The sequence below is a fragment of the Taudactylus pleione genome, unplaced genomic scaffold (genome assembly GCF_031769625.1).
Source record: "Taudactylus pleione unplaced genomic scaffold, aTauple2 ptg000129l, whole genome shotgun sequence".
Lineage (NCBI taxonomy): Eukaryota > Metazoa > Chordata > Amphibia > Anura > Myobatrachidae > Taudactylus > Taudactylus pleione.
In genome coordinates this window covers 2,597,108-2,621,278 of record NW_028284531.1, presented here as the reverse complement: position 1 = coordinate 2,621,278, position 24,171 = coordinate 2,597,108, and positions in this window count along the sequence as shown.

The following is a 24,171-nucleotide window of genomic DNA, read 5'->3' as shown; positions in this document are numbered from 1 at the left end:
TAATGCATTGATTCCGTTGACATTAAGAAAATGCCTCACATCATCAAATGTTCATATTAGATAAAGAAAGATGAAACAAACATGCTTTATAATAAACATTTAGTTAATGACACATTTGTCATTGAAATGAACTACTGTGAGGCTCAGGATTGTTCTAAATGTCATGCTACGAGACACTTACATCTTTCTCAAAGTAAATCCATTATTTCATATGTTTGAAAGATAAACTACATGTTATTGCCTAGCAACCACTTAACATATCTTAATTATTCTTGAAAAATAAAGTTTTAAATTTAATTACTTTTTCTTAGATTGTGCACCTCAAATGTCACAACATAGCCCACGCTGCAGGTACTAAACTTTAAAAGGCCACATTTGATTATACTTGTTCAATATGCATACATATTTGTTTTTTATAAAACAATTTAACATTCTGCTATTTGTCCAGAGCACTTTCTAGGGAACTTTTAATGTGAATAATTTAAGTTCTATTATTGCAACAATTTGCGATTTATTTTTCGAGCCATTAAATGCATTTTAGACTGTTTTAAATGTAAAACAAAAACAAATGTGTATTTTTTTAGTTCAAATTGCTTTTGTTTGTCAAGAAATATCTAATATACATTATGTTAGCAATTGAGTGTATCCTAGAAACCACAAAAGAACAAAAAATATAGTACAAATTAATGATAATCTTCTCCCTGCGTATGAAAGGACATATTCAAAAACAGCATTAACTACAAATCTTTACATGAAAGTCATATCATGAGAATTTAAAATTAGGGAGTTTGATTATTGCCTTTAATTGATAAAGAGCAAGAAGGACACACTAAGCACTTTCTTGGAATTTTCAGTTGTAACCAAGAACCCTAAATTTGATTCCACAGTGAAGATTGAAAGAACACGTGCAAGCAGCAGATCAGCAATGTCACCATGCTTATGGAATATTTATGGTCTAGCATTCACACTGACATGAAAAACATAGATATTTTTGCATGTAAAACATCCCCCAAAAATCCTACACAAAATAATAAATACTAAATATCTCAATAAACAAATCTCTAAAAACAGGAAATTATATTATAAGTAGTTTATAAGTTATTTATAAGTAGTTTATAAAGTTTTGTATGAAAAATTAATCTTTCTCTAATCATTAGGGGCATCCAACTTTCCATAAAGAGATATCAAGTCTATTTGCAGGTTAGGTGCGATTTTCAAATGCATGACATTTACATTCATCTGATAGCTAAAATAAGGATAATTAAAATAAAGACCCTATATTTTAGGTAGTCCTTCTGCAGGGAAAGTTATGAAGAATGATTGGGTTTTAAGTTAATAAGAGTCTAGGAGACCCTAAACCCAAGTAACTAATCAGCAAAGATTGGGATTACATCATCCTAGGTGTGATGGTCTGCTAGTAAAAGTTAATTCTGTTCTGGGCAGTGGCGTAAATTCAACCCAGATGCCTGGAGTCAAGTTATAATTTGTTGTCCCCCCCTAAAAAAAAGGGAAAATATATATGGTGCATAACTATCTATCTATCTATCTATCTATCTATCTATCTATCTATCTATCACATATGCACAAAATCACTTATATGAAATAGCCTTAAGTGGTGTGAATATATTGTGGGAAATGGAGGAGATGCCCCTTTAGTGCTGGTGCCTGGCAGTAGGCACCTCCATTGTCTCCCATAGTTCTGCCCCTGCACCCTGTAATGTCAGGGCTGGATGTATTTAAAGAGCATATGTTTTAGCATTCTGTCATGTTAAATAATATAATATTGCAGAGCGATAAAATATATGATCTTTAAATATACCCCCCCTAACATGACTGAGTGGTAAAATATGTGCTTTTTAAATATATCATTCCCCCCATAGCACATGAATTTGGGGGGCTATGGGAGTGGGGTAGGTGTTGGGGGGTAATATATTTAAAGAATATATATATATATATATATATTATCACTCTGTTATGTAAAGGGGAGAGTGATATATTTAAAGAGCATATGTTTTATCAATGTAATGTTAGGGGGGTGATATTTTTAAAGAGTATATGTTATATCATTTTGTCATGTTAACTAAATTAACATGGCACTGGCAGAGTGATACAATACATGATCTTTAAATATAGCCCCCAACAAGACTGATAAAATATGTACTTTTTAAATATATAATCCCCCCCAGCCCCTACGCCCAGCGATGACCCCACCCTGCCCTCATAGGGCTTGCCTGGCACTTGACAGTCAGGAGAGTGAGGCCGGCCTACAGTGGAGCCTGTGGAGAAAATGAGCAGCCAGGGAGTGAGGGGAGTACACAGATGGAAGCAGGCCTGTGGACCAGTTTTGTTATGTAGCATCAGGAGTAACTGTGACCCAGTGGGGAAAGTGAAGCACTGGTGAGCTGGAGTGAAATGTGGCCTTCACTGGACCCCTGCCGATGAGCAATGAACCAGTGGCTGTTGGAGCTGTACCTGCGATCAGAGTGAGGACGACCAAAAAAGGACCCCACAGTGAGCTGCCCCAGCAAGATGGCTCCCACCTGCTGTGCCACAGATCAGCGGAGTGCCACAGGACCCCTGGGAATGAATGCCTGGTGACCGCAGAGAATGGCAGTGGTGACAATCTGGGAAAGTTGCCATCGGGATATGTTGCACACTGGGAGAAGACTGTGCTGCTGCTGAGGAGATTGCTGCTGGGCGAAGAGAACCTGGCCGGGAAGAGGATTTTAGCAGGGCATGTCCAGCAGAAGAAGACAGCCAGCACAGTAGTGCCTGGGAGCTGCTGGAACCAGAGAGACCACAGAGAGTGTGGACATGATGGAGCCAGAGGAGGAGCACCACTCATGCTGATCAGTGCTCAGTGGATCCGCTCCTTTACTACTAGTTAGAAATGACTGAAGCCGGTAGGTGGAATGGCTGGGACCCAGGTGACAATGTAGCCAGGTGCCCCCTTTAGGGCTGGCGGCAACTGACTCAATTGTCACCGGGAGTTCCGCCACTGGTTCTGGGTTCAAACTGAGGGATCGATGTCAAATTGTAGTTTAACCTGCATTTTTTGCATTACTTACCATTCCTTCTGGACAGATATATCTATGTATCTGTAAGTTTATACCCTTTTTATTTGTAAATTGCTATACATTTACAGTATGAATTCTGTAACCATTTTTCCTTTGTAACATTCTTTTTTAAGCATTGTTCTCCTTTTCTAAATAAAGCAGTCAAGATTAAGCTCTCACACCATATGGTGTATAGACCATAGATGTATGAGGGCACATCTGTATGTTACACAAGTTTGTTAGACAAAACAGATGCTTTACCAGTGTGGAAGAATCTAAAAAAGAGGATTACAAACTAGCCTTTGTTTTGAAATTCAACAGAGGTGCCCATGAAACAAAAATACATTTGAAATACATTTGCCATTTCTAAAACAGATCCTGTTCTCATAAATGTTATAAAAAAACAATGGTCAAAATTAAAAAAAAAGAATAAAAACCTAAAAAACATCTTACAGTAGCACCCAGTTTTTTAAAGCAACAAACAGATATCACAGAGTATTAATACTAATATAAAATGGCTCCCTGAAATAATGGGTATTTTGAATGTGGGGTTCAGCTGCACTTCTCTAATAAGAGCCAGTGGACACTGTAATGTGGGAGGCTGCCATTGGGAGGAGCTGCTGAGCTACAGAAAAAGAACAAGCTGGCAAAAGAAGGGATTGGTGATTTGGTGGTTTGCACATGCACAGCGCAGTGATGCAGATCAAGAGGATCGAAGCTGGAGAGCAAGGTGAGATGCCATATGTCTGTGAGTAAAGACTGGGCAAGTGACAAAGCTGAGGTGGTGCCAAGTGTCAGGGACACTGAATACCTACTGATAGCATGCTGGGGACTGCAGCAGAAGTACCAGCAGTGTATCTGAGAGATTCAGGGAGGCAGTGTCCCAATGCTGGGAGACACAGCAGAAAACCAAGGAGGCTGTGTGAGTTAAATTGATAAGGGAAATGTCCCTACTGAAAGTTTATTGCAATACCTGCTGGAGACTCAGCTAGAGATAAGTATATATATATATATATATATATATATATATATACTGACAGTTTGATATATGTGCTGATTGATCTACCATTGTACCAGTAGACTGAGGGCCTGATTCAGAGCTGGATGCTCTGACAGAGCGCTCGCTCTGAATCAGGGCCATCCTTCTTGTTTTTCAGAGCGGCCTCCTGGTCGCTCGCATAGCTGTGGGTGATCACTCACAGCTGTAGTGAGCAGCCAGGAAGATGGTCGTGATGGTCAAGACCATTGCGACCATCGGGCTTGCGACGAGACCCTTGTGGTAGGGTCTCATTCCGGAAAGCCCCGGAGTGCTTTTGGCTCTAACAGAGCTGAAAGCACTCCCACTGACATCACTTGTGATGTCAGTCGGGCCGGCCCCAGACGGTAGGCATTCCCATGGGAACGCATCCATCTGGGCAGCCACGCCTCCGGCCTGCCCACCAAAGGAGGCGTGCTGTCACTCAACATCGACAGCATGCCCCCTTTGGTACAAGACCCGGAGCAAGGGTTTGCCCATCACTATACGGGTCTTGCGCATGCTCACGACAGAGCCGGCTCCATCGTGCACATGCGCACTGGGCCACCATCAACCCGCTTGCGAGTACATAGCGCTCGCGAGCGGGTCTGAATCAGGCCCTGAGTCTATTAGTTTAAATAGAATGGAGACCATTTTGTTCAAATAAGAGTTGGTTAAGAGTGAACTTAGGACTAAGCTACTGAAGCTATTGGGTGCTGAAAATGACTGTGCTACTACAGTGGAACTGTATTCAATTTGATTTGGAATTGGAAAGTGGAAATGACTGTTCTCTGTTAAATAAAAAGGCAGATTTCAATTTCTGTCAATTAAACATTCTAAGAAATAACATACTGTACAACATAAGGAAGAGGAAATTTGTGATAGAAATCTTTAAACTTTGGAAGAAACTGAGGTGCTGTTTAAAGAGTACAATATATGAGATAAAAAATGTTTTCAATTATTAAAGGCTCATGCTAAGGTGTTCAATTAGTATTAGCGATGGTAGGGACCCATCTTATGGGGTTCACCTTGATGTAGTGGATGGGCAAATATTTTTGGCCGAACAAGTACTAAGTATCTCACTTATACTCCAGGTTAATTGTACAGTTTATCAGGATTATTTTGACTATCATTGTTCTTAGTACTTAGAGTGTCACCTGTATTTTTGTCCCCTACATTGTACTTCAAGTCTCAGCATAGTAGCGCCTTCTATTATGTTTAAAATTAGGCTGTGCAGTCTAAGCCCCATTCCCATTTCCATTATGTTTGTGTATACAGGTATATTGTATACTTAAAGGCTGAGACTCCTTCTGCTTGGTATTTGTACCACATCCATCTGCCTATAGGTGTTGTTAATCAGCAGAGGTACATGCATTGCTTTTAACATATTAGAATATGCACTATTATAGGTAAGTCCTGGATAAATTAACATAATGTGTTAGTATTAGGGATGTAAGAGACCCATATTATGGGGTTCAACTTCATATGGTGGATGGGCAAACATTTTTGGCTAAACATTTACTAAAAACCTGAGATATACTCCATGTTAATTGTACAGTTTATCAGGATTATTTTCACTATCAATGTTTGTAGTACTTAGAGTGTGCACTTGCATTCTTTGTCCCCTACATTTCAACTTCTGTCAAATAAAATTTCTAAGAAAGAACATAATGTACAACAAAAGGAAGGGGAAACATGATAGAAATCTTTCAACTTTGGAAGGAACTAAGGTGATGTTTAATGAGATACATTTTTTTATTTATTTTTATTTGAGTTTCCTTGTAGAGCTTTATCTTTACTTTGCTATTGGACGAGGACACTAATTTACCTATTCACATAGTGAATTAATACACTTGAGCATAATATAAATAGTCCCTATGATCACTAATTTCAAAACTCTACTACCAAAAACCACTACCAACCATAACCAAATCATCTAAATGGTTCCCAACTATCACTTCATATATTCCTCAACATAGTGTATTCTGTAATTCCTGTACTATATTCAGGTGTCCCATCCTATCACCTCCTTTTTCATCTATATAAGTACAAGAGTTTACTTTTAAAGTTTGACCTTTTCTTTGTTATTGGATGAGAAAACTAATTTACCTATTCACATAGTGAATTAGTACACTTAAGTATTATATAAATTGTCCCTATGATCATTTGTTGCAAAAATCTATTATCTTGGATAAACCACTATCAACCCATTAAAATGGCTCCCAACTATGACTTCCTATATTCCTCAACTTATTCTGTAATTCCTGTACTATGTAGAGGTGTCCCACTCTATTACCTCCATTTTATCTATATAAGTACAAGATACTTGTCCCACTATGGCACAAGTTCCTCCTTCATCCACTAACAAATGATCTTGGGTCATCCTATTCTGCAATGCTGCCTTTCATATATGTGATACTTTTACATTGATTGTTTAATTTCTGATATTAGTTAGCCAATCATATAATCAATCCAATTGTTATTTATGTAATATTTGTAGTGCGTATGTACTTTGTAAAGGAATTAAAGTATCTCTTAGTTCATTCTCCATCTGTATTCCTATACCCTGTGTCTCCCTTGCTATAGCATGTTTGATTTTATGTTTCAGATACAGTATATCAATCTTCGTGGGTTATATTATAATCCCAAGGAATATTTCTAGGTGTCTTATAAAGTTATTTTTTGGTCTTAACAAAAGGCACAACTTACAGTATAACACAATGTGCAATGGCTTCTTTAGGAATCCAAGAATATAATTTATTACCACACACACAATGAGGCTGAATTAATGATGTACAACTATGCACATATCAAAATGTAGCCAAAAACAATTCAAAATGATGTCCCTCTTTAGTATTACAACTGTCAGTATTATATGTACATCCATTTCCTGCATGGAAGTTAAAGTATGATTGAACAATAAGATGTTTTCTCATTTTTTTTACCTTGAAATCACAGAATCCCTAGGGTACTAATTGAAATGCTCCCTCACTAGCAGAAGGTTTTACGATTATTTCGACCAAACCTCATCTACATAGTTTTCATAATTCTGAGAACTCTTCACAATTTCTACTGCTGACTCCTATTGGTTAGAAACATTAGGTGCTACCTTTTTGTAAAGCGATCTTTATCCCATCTTCACAGCTTTTAAATAAATGAGGATCACTTTGGAATAACCTTACCACCAATGTTTAAGAGCTCTTGAATACAGAAAGTATCTTATCATCAAAGCTGTTTGAAATTACAAACTCCTTAAATGCTCACTGGTAATGTGTTTGTCACAGATTGTTGTCTCTGCCTATGTTATTACTAAAGAAATAAGACTGCTCAAAATGTGGAGATACAATAACATTACCAATTTTCCAAAAATAATTTAATTTGGAGAAATTGTACTGTAGTTACTATCAAAATATTTATGCAGTACTAATTAAAAGGCTTCTGATCGGATTGCATGTTTTTTTCGTTTTATAATTTTTAAAGTTTGTATTCAAATTTTTCCATTGTATCACTCTACTTTTCCACTTGCCTAAGGATGTAGGTGTATGTAATTGCCATTTAACTACTAAATGTTCACACCTTTTTAAAAACAAGCCTGGTGAAACGTATGCCTTGATCTAAGAAAGTTCAGAAGCAAAACTATCTGCACATAATTATTACATGAATTTCATAGCTATTGTAGATGCATTATTGCTAGAAGTTGCATATGCCTAAAAAAACTTTTGTAAATACAGTCAACAATAAATAGATAATTTCAGTATCCTAACCTTTGAAAATTGTAAATAATCTATTTGAATCACCTGAATAACCAGTGGTTTGTCAGAGATGTGAAGGAATTCATTCGACTGGCCTTGTAGTACAAGAAGAACAGGATGTGGACTATGGAACTTGGTGCTTATCATTATGTACCACACTTATCATACTTTTCTTTACTGCATGGGCCAGACCATGGTACATTTGTGCCAATGCTGGCAAAAATATTATTGGAGAAACAGTGCATACAATTGAGGTGCATGCGCTGTGCGACTTAGACACATGTGGAGTAGAAAAACACCACTCCACTGCATCTAACATTGGTAGTGCATATACTTAGAAATAGGCCCATAGTATTGGAGCCAAGGTATACTACAACAAAAAAGTTTAAGGGAGTTGGTATTGCCTGCTGGTCCAGCACAGTTGTCATCAGTGAATCTCATTTAGCAAATATAGCAGATTAGTAGGTGCATAAATATAATATTTCTCTTTGGGAAAAAAATGCACCACCATATTGGTGTACACTGTTAATATGGACAGTGCACCCCATTGTCCATCACTAAGTCCCTGTTGTAAATTAAACTGATTGGGACTGGAGGGAGTAGAGTGGAAGTGTGTGTGAGGTGGGGAAGTGGCAGAGCAGAGGTAAGTCTGGGGTGAGCAGGGACTCTAGGGAACAGAGAGGAGGTGAGAAGAATACAGTGCTGCAGGGTGAACGAAATGAAAGGGAGTGGAGGTGAGTGAGGTGCAGTGCTGGAGGTTTAGCGGGACTGGAGGGAGCAGACTGGAGGAAAGTGTCAGGTGTGCAGGGATTAGAGAAGGTAGAGCAGAGATGAATATGGTACAGTGCTACAGGGTGAGTGGGACTTGAGGGAGCAGACTACCTGCTGGTGAACATGACTTAGGCCATGCCATGCACATCTGCTAGTCATAATGATGCTGGGAACCATCAACCAAAGCCTGCAGGAGATAAAATTTCAACATGCACACTGACTTGGGGACATGACCACACAGTATTCAGGTAAGCTAAGCTTGGATGTATTTATTTTAGTATGCATTTCATTTACACTTTTTTGGTAAGAATAGAGATGTGCGCTAACCCCTGTGTTTTGGTTTTGATGCTGTATTTTTTTCTAAAAAAATCATAAATAGCTGAAATCACATAATTTGGGCCTGTTTTTGTTACTTCAGTATTATTAACCTCAATAACATTTATTTCCAGTATTTTCCAGTTAATTTTGACCAACTTACAGCTCACAATATTGATTTAATTAGTTTAGACCAAAAAGTTGCATCGAGCTAGCTAGCTAGTTGACTAAGCTAGGCGATAGCAGAGTGCAGCATAAAAATGTAGCCCTTCAGCTTCCAACATGGCACAAAATGGCACTGCAGTAGTAGATAGGATGGCAGTTTAATAAACTATACGACCCGATAGGAAGTTTAAAAACCAAGACTGTTTTCATAAATCAAGAACTAAGTCAGAGGCCCAAGGGAGTTGCAGTATGTTTATGGACTGAAGACAATAAAGTACGGAAGGATTGATTAATTTGTAAATTTATTTGTTTTAATGTTTTGATTTTGAAGAAAATTTATGAGGGAAGATCAGTGTACGATCAAGTTCTTCAGTTCCATAAAAACATCTTTGATCTGGATGAGGTTTTGTATACATCTAATGGAAATGTGGTGGCCTTGCTAGTGGAAGTACAGCTAAATAGCACACACTGTAAACAAACATTTACTTTGTGCTCAGGGAGGTTGTTATGGATAATGGGACCAAGAATTGCTGTTTACATCAGAGGGAAGCAGCCTGTAGCTCTCCAGCTGAACTACAACTCCCAGCATCCGCGATGTAGCCAGGTCTGCTGAAAGTTGTTTGTCAATAATGGGTGTTGTGCCTCAGGTTACCTCAGCCTGCTTTACACACAGTATGTACCATGTAAATATGTATGTGACCAATATACACAACTATTTTTTGTATTAAATGTATTTTCACTTTATTGCATACATCCTGGCAAGAAGATGTTCTGTGCTACTGCTCATATGATACCCACCATTTACATTATCCAGTTATTCCACTTAGAGTCACCTACATAAAAAGAAGTCAGGCATTTATTGAGCTGAACCATTATTTATAACAGTCTATCAATTCAACAGGGTCCTAGGGCAACCGGTTGGTGTTGGGAGCAATAAAAAAAACTGGGTTTTAAAATCCACCAAACAGCACATAATGCAAAGAAAAGAGGGGCAAGATGTAATTGTGCTTGGGCCCTCCCATCAATGGGAGTAAGGCAAATGTCACACCTGCCCATTTTGATTCTTGAATGGATGGATGAAATTTTAATGTTGCAGCACACAAAACGGAAGCTCTGAAGAGGGTAGAGGGATTTAAATTCGGGTACTAAGATATACAATTGGGAACCCGGCTGCCTTAATACTGGCAGCCAGCTTCCCGACTGTCATATCCCGGTGAGGGTGAAATGCCAGGCGCCTATATCTAGACACCTGTCATTTCCCCAAAGCGGGAGACAGGCGCCCGGCATCCCAGCAAGTGGACAGCCATGGGGAGGAGGGTTAGGTTTAGGGCACCCGGGAGGGACTTAGGGTTAGGCATCCCCATGGGAGGGATAGGGTTAGGCTAGGGGGAGGGAGGGTTAGGCACCCCAGGGGGGACTTAGGGTTAGGAAGCGGGGAAGGGGGGTTAGGGTTAGGCACTTAGAGGGGGGATTAGGGTTAGGCACTTGGGGGGAGGTTAGGGTTAGGCACCCCTAAGGAGTGTTAGGGTTGGGGGGTTAGGTTAGTTTATACTTACCTTAGGGACGATCAGGATTTCCAGCGTTGTCGGGCTTCCGCTGCCGGGAACTCTGCTTCTGTTGGCCTGACAATGCCGGGAATCAAACCGCTGGCCATGCGGCCGGCGGTATTTTATACCGATTCCAGTACTAAACATCTCTTATCATTGTGCTTTTGGGATTATGTACAGGTATGGGAATGCAGGAGGGGAGGAGGGAGAACATCTCCAGATACCATCACAAAATAGCCTCTCCATTTGATGCTTGAGTTGCATCTAACCAAACTTGGCTGTTTTGATCAAGGAAAGCCAAGCCCACCAATTTGGTTTCTACAAATTAAGGTTGAAGATGCAAGAATATCTATTTGTGATTTTAGTTGAAATAAAGACAGTATGAAACAAAAAAGTTAGTGTCAGAGCAGCAGAACAAATGCACAGTGCTTATATGGATACACTGGGGTATGGAAGCATATACTGGGGTATGGCCTGCAGCGTAACAGTGCTTATATGGTGTCACTGGGGTATGGAAGCATATACTGGGGTATGGCCTGCAGCATTATAGTACTTATATGGTGACACTGGGGTTCAGCCTACAGCATCACAGTATTTGTATGGATACACTGCAGTATGGCCTGCAGCATCACAGTACTTATATGGATACACTGGGGTACAGCCTGCAGCATTGCAGTATTTATATGGATACACTTGGGTATGGCCAGCAGCGTCACAGTGCTTATATGGAATCTGGATACTCTTGGGTATGGCCAACAGTGTCACAGTACTTTTATGGATACACTGGGGTATGGCCTGCTGCATCACAATACTAATATGGAATCTGGATACACTGGGGTATGGCTTGCAGCATCACAGTGCTTATATGGATACACTTGGGTATAGCACAAAGAAAAATTTACTTTTTAACTTTTGTTTATGACTTGGATGGACAGCACACTCCTAGATAGACAGCACAGCACACCCCTGGATGGACAGCACACCCCTGGATGGAAAGTACAGCACACCCCTGCGTGGACAACAAAGTACAGCACAGACCTCCCTGGATGGGAGTCAGCAAGGAAATGGTGCTGATCACCACTGGGAGGGACTTATATACAATCCAAAACCACGAGAATCTGATGCGGGATGATGTTTTGCCTCATTTTTGGATCTGAGTCAGGCGGAAAAACCTGAGCCGGACTCGGATCTGACTCAGAATTGCCATGTTGAGATGCTGATCTCTAGTTAACAGCCTTTAGCAATTGACATACAGTACTACAATGTAAGGCATCTGTTTTTCTTTTCACTTTTTTCACATGAACATGCACAAATGCACATTTACAGATACTGAATATATACTTTTGTTACTAATGCACATCTATTTTACATTTATTTGTTGGTGTGCAGTTTATTATTTTTGCTATTCATAGAGTAGACAAGAACAATAGTGTGCACTGGGTATACCATTCATTTTTGGCAGTGTAAAAGCAAAGTGAATAGCTAATCAATCAATGATGCCCAAAGCACCATTATGTGGTATAGCATGTTTATATTATACAGATAGATTAGCGAGTAAAGTGTAAACTATTTTCATTTTCTTAAACTCTGCTGAACAAGGTTTTACAAGGCAGTCTTCCTGTTGATGAAAAATCAAACAGCTGGGCAAAGATTAATAATTTTAATTTTCACCAGGAGATAATTGATTCATTTTAATTAATTATATAGTCCACGCTATCCATCTTATGGTCGAAAAATTGATATAGTTATTCTAATTAGAATTTAAAACAAAATTAAGAGTGTTCTCAAATATTCTTTGATGGTACTATGCACATCAAGCTACAAGTAAAATGCAATAGCTCCCCCACACTGCCTATTCTATGTTGATGAGAAACATTAAAAAGTTGAAAATGTGTATTAGCTTAAATGATTAATGAGTTTCTAACCTTTATTATTCGCAACTGCTAAGCAGGATCTTCTATTATTAAATCTTTAATTAAAGTAAGTGTTTAAAAAACCCCAGTAAATTAACAGATTTTAAAAGTCAGAATAGGTAATCTGGAGTTATTTAACACTTTGGCAGTGGAGGCTCATTAAATTTATGTTTTTTGAAAATTTGAAACTAATAATTTATCATATAATCAATTATCTCTCACCCAATACATCTATTTTTCCTGTAATATCTTATAGGTTTAAATGTTTGTTTGTTTTCTAACTAAGGTGCATTTGCATGGGGTCAGAGTATTAACCATTTTTCAACTTCTGCGCCTTTATCAATGTTTAGTTCATAACTGTGGATATAAGGAACAACAGGTAGCCAATCAAATCTTTGGATTGTTCACAGCAGAGCATATTCTTGTAAGAGGCAGTGACCTTACTCACTCTTTAAATAGCAATGTTAGTGATATCAAAGGGCAAATTTAACAGCCATCAGTTTTGAGCCTTTTTCAAAACTGATGATAAATGACGGGTATCGACATCAGATTGCAGGCTAAAAAACAGCTTTTACAATGCATCAGTTTTGACCGATATTTGAAATCTGAAGTTGTTATCCATCGGATTTCAATCCTCTATACAGCAGCAGATCTGACTGCAAATCTGCCATCAACATTGATGGTAGGTTGTAGTGCCCTCTATTGGTTTCCAAGTGTTCACCTATTATGTATAACATTCAGTTAAAATTGTATCACCCTCTATTGGCCAAATATTGTTTCTTTGAATATTGCAACTCCTCCCACCCATCATATCATATATGATGTGTTCTTTTTTAATTGTGTACTACATTAAGTTAAGAGTCCTTTGCCATCTATTGGTAGTAGTCCAATTGTTGATACATGGTGTATAAGATTGGGGGGAATTCACTTCAACGCAATGTTGAATAGCCGTAGGAGGGAGCTCCCACCACTATTCAATTCACAGTGCTATTTCGGCGTGCTAAGGATTTCTTCTCACACCCCCCTGGGGATGCGAGGAGAAATCCGACCAAAGTGCCGGGCGCGCAGCTGTTTTTCTGCTTAGCGTGGTGCCAACTGCCGTGCGCCCGGCACCAGAGAATGCTGGTTAACGCGCCTTAACACCCTTGTTAAGGAGCAATAGGTGCGATAACTGGCAATTTTCTGACCACACAGCGCACTGAATTAAATAGCTCTGGGAGCTCGCTCCTGGCACTATTCAATTCGCATTGAATTGAATCGTCCCCTTTGAGTTATAAATTTAGCACCCCCTTTTGGTTAGACACCAATTGTTAATATAATTTGCAGGGCTTGAAGTTAAAGTTATAGCTCCCTCATCACACCAAATTGTTTTTTTACAAGTATTGGAAACTACAGTAGGTGATGTTTCAAGAGTGTCTCATAAGATGGCTGCTTATTTGCACTACCTCTTGGATACCCAACACTCTCTCCTGTTCTTGTACATCTGCCATTAATCAGCTGCAGATGTGGAGCACTGCACATGTCACTATGATCTGTGCATCTGTGCAGGCTTTGTTAGTTTAAAATGTAAATTAAACTTAAAAAAAATTGTATGGGGTCTTCCCCTACTTAATAACCAGACCTTAACCTCTGATTCTGGGCTGGTACAGTATAGGAAATTAGGGGGGAAATGGTCTGGGGTTCCCCCTATTATTCAACAACCAGCAACGGGGGGGATAATTCTATATCAGGGAAATATACAGTGTGGGGTCTACCTGCCATAACATTAACCAGCTCCAAACTGCTCAGTCTAGGGCTGGAACTCCTCAGAAAGTTGGGATCCCAAAAATAAAATAGGAAACCACCAGTGAATGGAACCCCAGGGACAGACACTGTAACAACATGAAATGACAAGTCACTAGAAGATACAGACTTTGAGATAAATAAGGAAGCGTGGATTGGCTGAGATCAGGGTAACAGTTGCATTGTACGCTCTCAGTCTATCAGCTCTTCACCATTTTTTCTATGACAGTATTCCAGAGTGACCTGTCATTTAGGGGTAACACTGTACACAGTGTACGATGCCCTTTCCATGTGTTTTCACAAGTTATGTTAATTTCCAAAACTATTAGATGTCTACTTGAAACAAATAGGAGCCCATCCAAGGATTTTGTAAGTATGCAACTGTTGTTTTTTTCTGGAATACAGTATGTGTGTTTTTTTTTTAATTAAATGTTACAACAGTCAGTGTTCAAGTCTTGTGGTTATTTTAATATTTTCTTTACAGATGGACAACAGGTGCCAGCAGGCCTTTTATGTCTGTGCATGCTAGCACTTCTTGTTCCACAAGTGCCATCATGCCAGGCCTGGCTTACTGGGACTTGTAGTTAGCCTGTAATGAACAATATTGTTATATTTACTCATTATCCCCACACCCACCTCCACCAGGGGTGTGGGGAATAGCTTTAAGCCCAGGGCAGGTTCTCCCTCAGATTGGGGGCATTTTTCCCCTTATTTTCCCTTACCAGCCCAGGCTGAGAGGTTATTGATTTAGAATACCCCACACATTTTTTATTTCAATGTTTCATTTACATTTTAAGCTAACTAAGCCTGCACAGATTGTAAATATCTGCAGTGCTTCCCCCTAACTAGCCTGCTGCAGACAGGCCTATTGTTTGGGCAGGTTCACCATTGTTTTAGGATCGGGTTTTGATCAGTTTTAAAACAACCATTAGTAAATCTGCAGATCCTATTCTGGGCCACAGTATGTTCAAACAATTGATTGTTGGTCCAATATTCTAAAGTGTTCTAACGTCAGTATTTTGAAGGGTTTTCCATTAGTTTCACCTATAGTATATGGTCAGTTTGCAAAACCAATGTAAAATTGCTCGAAAATGCAAAACCAACCTTTAGTAAATAAACCCCTAAGGCTATACTGTATGTGATAGGTGTAATGTCATGTTGAGGAGAGAGAAATGGAAGCAAGCAGGATATCACAGTTTGAGGGGTAAATGGAATAACCTCAAGACGCAGGCACCAGTGCGTACCCTTTACTTAGATGAATCAGGACTCACCAATAACTTCGACGAGTAATACGAAGAACCTGTTAATTAAGAAACATGTGGGAAGATGTTTCTTTACCTCTTGTAATCAACTGCCAGTCTCGGAGTACACTCATGTAGTACAACTGCTTGAATTTTACCCAGCCATTCCACTTATCGAGTGCTTGCATTCTTGCCACCATGAAAGTAGCCATTATAAGGTAAGGGAAAATGTTCCATAGAGTAGATAACTACAATAGTTCTATCTGGGCTGTGTAAGGAGTAGTACAACAGCTTAGGGAATGCACCCCTTTAAGAACAAATTTGTTCTTTAATGTAAAATCCACCTTCATTACATTCTTCTGTTTGCTTTACAGGTTCAGAGACACTATGTTGAATGACTTGGCACACATAAGGTAATTTCAATAATGTAACACTGATAAATTGGTCCAAACTGATATAATTAATTGAGGTTTTATGCATATTTTGGTAACATCTGTGGTTCCATTGTGCTTGGTAAATGTCAATGATTCTCAGTGGTATTCTCCTTCGGATTGGGTATGATACAGTACGTCGACAGTCATAACGTCAACACATGTCGACATTCATTATGTAGACCGTGATGGCGTGTCGACATGTTAGAATGTTGACATATCATTTCTGGTGGACCAGTCGTGACTTACCTGCTCCTTATGGCTGCAGGGGTGTCTTCTGGGTCCTGGTGGGCATGTGACTGTAACTTCTAGGTCAGACCTCTGATTCTCCAGCATTTGGGTTAGTATTTCTCTCCTATCTCTAATTCTAATCTCTATCCCTAACCCTTCTTCTAGTCGCTAACCTTAACCTTCCCACTGCCGCCTAACCCTAACCCTTCAGCTCACAACCTAACCTTAACCCTCCAGTTCACAGCTTAAACCTATTAATGACATTTTGACAATGTTGACATCATAACTGTCGACATTGTGGTGTCAACATTATGAATGTTGACATTGTCATTGTTGAACTTTTGACTACATCCCAAATCCTCCACCATGTTTGTCTGATGTTATTTGTGCTGGCTCACTTTGGAGTGGATTTTAATATTGTAGTTTGAGCCTGTTCATGTATCAGACTCCATCTAATGGACCTAGGAGCCTACTTTTTGAAAAGCAGAGTTGCTGAAGGAAAATGCTCCCTGCAGGCCATGGTTTCTAGATTTTTCCAATTTATATTAATTTGATTAACTTGCCTCACATATTGTTACATAGATAAATCCATATAATATTGCATTTGGACAGCACTTGTAAAGTCTCAGTTAGGCTCAATAGTCATTATAAACTACTGATAGTTTACATCATATTACTTCTTTCTTGATCACTGAGGACATCTCCATTCCTATTGTTTTATATAATACAACTATTTCACATGTAATTACTTAGAAAAAAAAACAATGTATAATGTTTATATACCTCATTAGCTGAACCCTCAGTTACCACTGATACAGATGTATTCACATACACCTATCCTTAAACTGTACCATATCGCCCTGTTTTGTGCCACAAAGGCTTTGCAACTAAGCCTCGCCATGTGTCCCATCTCACATTTTTTCACAAAATATATGTCTTATTTGCATCACTAATGTGACAAAAATACAATGCACTGGTTTCCATGGATACTGGCTCTGATATGGCAGCAGCTGCTGTGTGCATCTCTAACTCTAACTTTCGTGAAACAGAAACCTTGGAGAACCGATATGAGTGAATCACCCATGCATCACATCATGTATCGTTGTGCTTTATCTGTGATTTTATAACAATTCCTTTGTGGCAAAAATACTAACACAAAGTGCCTAGGATACTATAAGCAACTAGGTATGTGGCTACTATGGGGATAAGACACTAAAACCTGAAAAAAGTAAAAAAAGTCCAGAAATCACTACTGGTGGCAGAGAGTCTAAGTTGGTGCAAAAAGGAAATATGTATGAGGAGAGGATACATCTGTATGTAAGCCTTTTCCTCAATGAAAACTACTATAGTAGAATAACTGCAATGAATGCACTAACATTTTTTATTAAATAAAACACATATTACATTATAATTCAAATATATGAAATATATGTACTGTATATGATCATTACTTCTCTTTCTTATGCAGTTGAAATACAAGTATATTAACCATTGTCAATGTCATGTCTCTGCCCACACATTATTTCTAACAACTATTTTCCAGTCTACTCTAGGATATCATTGTAGAATCTATTTCATATTTTAAAAATAGCAAAGAAAACAGTTTTCTTTCTAATCATTCAGATGCCTGTACCATAAATCTCTGCATTAGCATTCTAATTGCTCAATGGAAGGTTTGCAGCCAACCTACTGGTGCATTAGCCACCTAGCTGCTCGGTAAGCTCCTCTGTTTTGTTGATAGCTGTGATATGGTGCCGCAATACCCATCTCTCTATTTTTGAAGCTTATAAACAATCACAATGCTGAATGACTCTGAGGAGACAAGAGCTGCCCTTGTCAATGTTATCATGCTGATGTGCTGCCACGGATGACAAAATTCCCTTAGCTACGGAAACACAGCTGCTAAGCAAACATTGATAATTAAAATGATACCAAGGGCCAAATGTAATAGGGTGAGAGTTTAGGAAATGTGAGAGTTTAACAGTAATCTCTCACAATGGTCGAGTTTTATCTTCAAAATGGGAAAACATCTGGATGAGAGTTAAATCGTGAGAGATTTTTGAGTCTAAAGACATGCGAGTTTGTATGTTCTCAGACTATTACATAGAGTATAAAAAGTGTGAGAATTTACTGCTTAACTCTGACATTTTCTTAGCTTTCACCTCTATAACAGATGGCCCCAAGTGTTTGCGCGCATATACAATAGTACAAGATTGTTGTCCCATATTAGGTAAACTTGCACCTCCATTTAGCAAGAAAGTACATTTTAATATGCCTGCAAAAACTAAATATAAGTAGAGATGTGCGCCAACCCCCGTGTTTTTGTTTTTGTTTTGGATCTGGATCTCCCCTGTTTTTGGATCTGAATCTGGTTTTGGATTTTTTTTTCCTTGGTGTTTTGTTTTTAGGTTTTGGTTTTGGATCTGTATTTTTAAAAAAAAATTATATAAACAGCTCAAACCACATAATTTGGGCCTGTTTTAGTTCCTACAGTATTATTAACCTTGATAACAATCATTTTCAGGCATTTCTAGGCATTTTTAAAAACCTCACAGCTCACAATATTGAGTTCACTTTTTTTCACCAAAACAGGCAAAAGGCTGCAGCGAGCTGGCTGGCTAAAGTAAGCAACAGAGCAGCAGCACAAACGCACGGCAGTTTACAAAAATATAGGACATCTATGAAACATTGCCACACAGCAGTGGCAGAGAGGATGGCAGTTTAATAAACTATAATAATGTCGGTCGGCAATGCCCCAAATTGTACCAAATGTAGGAAAGAGGTGCAAGATGGAATAGTCCCTCCCACCCACTCTTATGTGGGATATTAAAAATGACATGCACAGTTTAACAAACCAAGCACTTTAGCCACTATGACTGACACTTTCGTGGCTGAACTCCTTGGTTTGTATGGGCCCCCACAAAACATTTTTTGGAAGGACTACCTTCAATTATTAAGGAGGAGGTTGATGATGAGGATGTTGGTGGTTGAGATCGCATGTGTTGGTCCAAACTGCTGGTAGCTGATACTGGACTGCTTGTTATTAATTTACAAATTATAATTTTGTTAAACAAATTGCATGAACTCGCTACAAATTACGTAAGAGGGAGGAGGTGCCTAGAGGGTTAACATCCCTTCCTCTGCTAACTTTGGCTTTACAAATGGAACAGATGCCTTCACAACTGTTGTCAGAATTTAGATTAAAATAATTCCATACCCAAGACATTGCTTTTCTGGCTTTCTTTTTATCATTAGCAAGAACTGCTGCCACTGGTGGCTGATTTACACAAACCACATCCTTATCATCAACATCCACATTAGCGTCAGATAGGACACAAATTTCCCCCTCATCCTCCTTTTGCACTTTCTCCACACTATCATCCTCATATTTTATTATTTCACCATCTAATTCTAGCATAGCTGCCTTGGCGTTAGTGATCTGCTGTTAAACTGGGTGACAGCTGTTATACTTGCTTCCTCTATCAAAGGACTGTTTAATAGTCAATTGTTTTTTTAAATTACTTCCGATCACGAACGAGGATGTTGATGATGATGCAGGTGTTGGTGTTGTAGATTGAAGGTGCTTGGATCCCACAGAAAGGGAGCAGGTAGGTGACACTGGACTTGTTACATTTTGAGTTTTGGAACTTGGTGACGTACACTTTGATATTTGATGAATGCGCTCCAAGTGACGAAACAAGGAGGAGGTTCCTAGGTGGTTTAGGGCCCTCCCTCTACTCACTCTTGCTTTGCAATGTGGTTACATATGGCTTGACAACTGTTGTCCGGATTGGGGTGGAAATAATTCCACACGTGAGAAGTGGATTTTCTTGTCTTTTGCCCTGGCATGACAACAATGGGCTTTGGCTTTTTCACTCCATGGGCAACAGCTGTTGCCTTACTTGCACAAAGTACATCCTCGGCATCAACATCCTCATCACCAACATCTTCATCATCAACATCCTCATCATCCTTAGCACCTTCAACTACCAAAATATCCTCCTCCTCCATGTGCAATTCCAGAGAAGCATCCTCACTGACTACGTCTGTAAGATGTTGACTACCCTTCCCCACATTTACAGAGGGCACACAAATGTTGGAACTTGGAGGATCCTCCAGTACACTAGTATTTAGATCTGGCTCACACATGGCAACTGCGGACACACTTGCACTCTCCTCTGGGATTTGTGATTTCGATTTCTCAGGGCACACAGCTGTTTTTTCCGAAGGGCTATCAGAATCAGAACCAGCAGTCTTTATAAAGAAAGGCCAAGGCCTTATCCTTTCCTTGCCACTTTGTGTAGTGAATGGCATATTGCCGATGTTTTGTTTATCTAAAGGCAAATTTCCTTTACATTTTTTTTCTTAACTTCAGTAAAAGTAGCTTTACCATATCGATGGCGTGACTTAAGCCCTGTGGCATGGGCCTTCATAGAGTACGAGGAAGTTGATGGCCTTGCACTGCTGGCGGCAGCTACAACATGTGGCTCTTGCCCTTGCTCTCCTGTCATGTGACAGCCTTCCATATTTTCTGTGGTCTTGAAGCAGTGTCACAAGCACCAATAGTGTAGCCAAGGTGCGGTTACAAAATTCACACACGGGCAGTCATGCGCACACAGAAAAAAAATTGACAAAAAAATACTCTATGTTTATTATTTTTTGCTGGTCCACAACTTGGGCCCAGAGCACAGATTGATGATGACTGGAATTGGGCAGCACTAGGTTGCATTGCCAATTTGCTAGATCTTGTGCGGCTAAGCCTAACACGCACAGACACAGACAATTATTTGAAAAAAAAGACAATATGTTTTTATTTTTTTTCCAGCTCCAGAACTTGGGCCCAGAGCACAGATTGATGAAGACTGGAGTCAGGCAGCACTAGGTTGCGATGCCGACTTGCTAGATCTTGTGCGGTTAAGCCTAACATGCACACAGACAAATATATATTACACAAAAAATATATATATATTTTTTTGAGGTGGTTCAGAACTTGGGCCCAGATGGACGCAGCAGACAGCACAGCAGACAGCATCAGCCCAGATGGATCAGCAAGCTCAGATGGACACAGCAGACAGCACAGTGACAGCAGTAGCAGCAGCCCTGATGGATCAGCAACAGCCCAGATGGACACAGCAGACAGCACAACAACACCAGCCCAGAATGGATCAGCACCAGCCCAGGACACAGCAGACAGAACAGGACACAGCAGACAGAACAGCACATCACCTCTCCCTAGCCCTACACTACCCACCCTCCCTGTTCAGTCTCCACAGCCGGAGTGAAATGGTGCCCGCCGCGTCCCTTAAATATAGAGACAAAATCTCGCGAGCCGTGAGATTTCATCTCTATGGTTGTGCCTCAATTTCAGAGATCCGAGTAAGGCGGGAACATCCGAGCCGGCTTGGATCTGACTCGGATCTACAAAATTTGGGTGGGTTCGGATCTCTGAAAACCAAACCCACTCATCTCTAAATATAAGCCACCATAAGCAAATCCCACATTGAAATGGTGGCCATGTTGTAAAATAAATCTTTCTTATTTTCACAAATTAAACAGATTCATTTGCCAAACATATTAAAGAATGTCCCAAGCCCAGTAAGTGGGGCCAGCCCCACTTCAGCTGCAAATAAATTGTGGTACTGCTCTTGGTGGCAATGTTGCACCACAGCAACAGGTGGCTCTGAACTGGGGTTAAATACAACATATTTGAGGAGATAACAGAACAGGTCATCTCTGTGTCCCTCATCCATTGCATCATCACTGAGATCAAGAAGAGCTATATAATTGTATATAAAAGTATTATTTATGTTTAACTAGCACCCTGCCCTGGCTTTGCACAGCAGTAATTTCATCTTGCAACAGCCCCCTGCATCTCATAACAACCTACGCTATGCCATGTCACCACAATCCCCTGCATCTCATAACAATCTACGCTATGCCATGTCACCACAGTCCCCTGCATCTCACCATAACCCACTACTGCATGTCACAGTAGCATCTGGCTTCTTACCCCTACCCCCTGCATCTCACAACAGCCTCTTGCTTCTCACTACTGCCCCCTGCATTTCACCACAGCATCCTATATTTCACCACTGCCCCTTGCATCTCACCACAGGCATTTGCATCTCACCACAACCCCCTAATTCTTACTCCTGCCCACTGCATCTCGCCAGTGTCACCACAACCCCTCCCGCAGCTGGTTGTGGCCCGGCTACTGGGATGTGCTTAGAAGGGTGATTAGCAATGTAATCTTTGCACAATGTACTCTGTATTTCCTGGTCTTCCTGTTGCACTTCCTGTCGTGGTGCCCCTGTCCAAGAACAGTGCTGACTTCCAGGGGAGTTTCCTCCTGTTCACCGAGTGGCTGAGCGGGAACCTCATGCTGGACATGGAGTACTTCACGGTGGTGAGGTAGTAGCCAGAGTCTGCCTGCAGGTTCAGCGCAGGGTCGGAATCTGATTATTACTAACCATCAATGTTTTTGTTCCGATGGTAGTGTTTTTACCATCCGATTATTACTAATCCAATTATTACTAACCATCAATGTTTGTGTTCCAATGGTAGTGTTTTTACCATTTAATGGTGGCAGTCCGATGTTTGCCATAATTGAGTCTGCCTGCAGTTGCAACGTAGGGAAAGACTATCGGAATCCAATTTTTACTAGCCATCAATGTTTTTGTTCCGATGATAGTATTTTTACAATTTGATGGTGGCAGTCCGATGTTTACCACAATCGAGTGGTAATCATTTGATTGTGTTCCAATGGTTGTTTGCTTTTTTAATTCCTGATAGCTATGCCTCTCCTTGCTACTGTGTCTGGATCAGGGCATCTTCATGGGCTCATTGGAAGCTGTCTCTCACTCTCACTCTATGAGACATATTCAGTTGGGTGCGAGAATAGTAAAAAACCCACACCTGCAATGTTTCACCAGCAGGTGCAGGTTTTTTGCTATTCAAATAGCTGCAGATTTTATATTTTTTTACCCGCCGGGAGGTTTTTTTTCACGCACCACCAGACCAAGTGTGATTTCTCCTAAAATCGGTAATTTTAGGAAAAATCACTGGGGCTTGCTCTAGCACCCTGGCGGTACCCCCCCCCGAGCACTAATTAAGCAATTGGAAGTGTGTGTGTGTGAGTGTTTATTACTGTTTGTAAGTGTGTATGAGTGTGTGTGTGTGTGTATAAGTGTGTGTGACCCTCGGTTTGTGTGGTCCCCCCAGTGTTTGTGTGGCCCCCTGGAATGGGCACTGGGAGAACTACATCTCCCAGCAGCCCTTGCCCCTCCCACCAGCCCCTGGAGCCTCCCAGCAGCCCTGGGAATCCCAGCAGCCCCCTCTCCAGTGAGAAGACAGAGTGGAGGCCATCGGGATCCGTGGAGACCACCGGATACCGTGGGTATCAGGAGTGCGCATACCCGCGATATTCCAAAATTGGGTGTGAGAGGTGTGAGGTTTTTTACCTCGCTAAACCTCGCACCCAATTGAATATGCCCCTATGTCTGTCTCTTACATGACCCAGCTCAGTCCATGACTCCATCTTCCCTCTAGGCTGCTGTTAAGCATTAGGGCACATTGCTATCTCTGATTGGCTCTCGCTGTCTCAGAGAGCCAATCAGAGCACAGCCCTTGGCCCTGCAGCAGCAGTGACCCACACAGCACAACAGTTTTTCTGTGACTTGCCTTAGTAAAATCATCATGGCTCAGCTCCCTCATGTCACAGATAAATAGTTCATACACATAAACTATATGATGTATAGAGTAGTGAAAATCCTATCAAAATTCATCCAGTTGTTCAAGAGATTAGCTTGAACAAACATACAGACTCCTAAATCAGAGAGAGAGCAAGAGAGAGAGCGAGAGAGAGAGAGAGAGACAACGCTCTCCACAGAAGTGTTCATTTTATGCTTCATAGTAGTGCCCTAGTTCTTTTTATGTCTCATAGTAGTATCTTA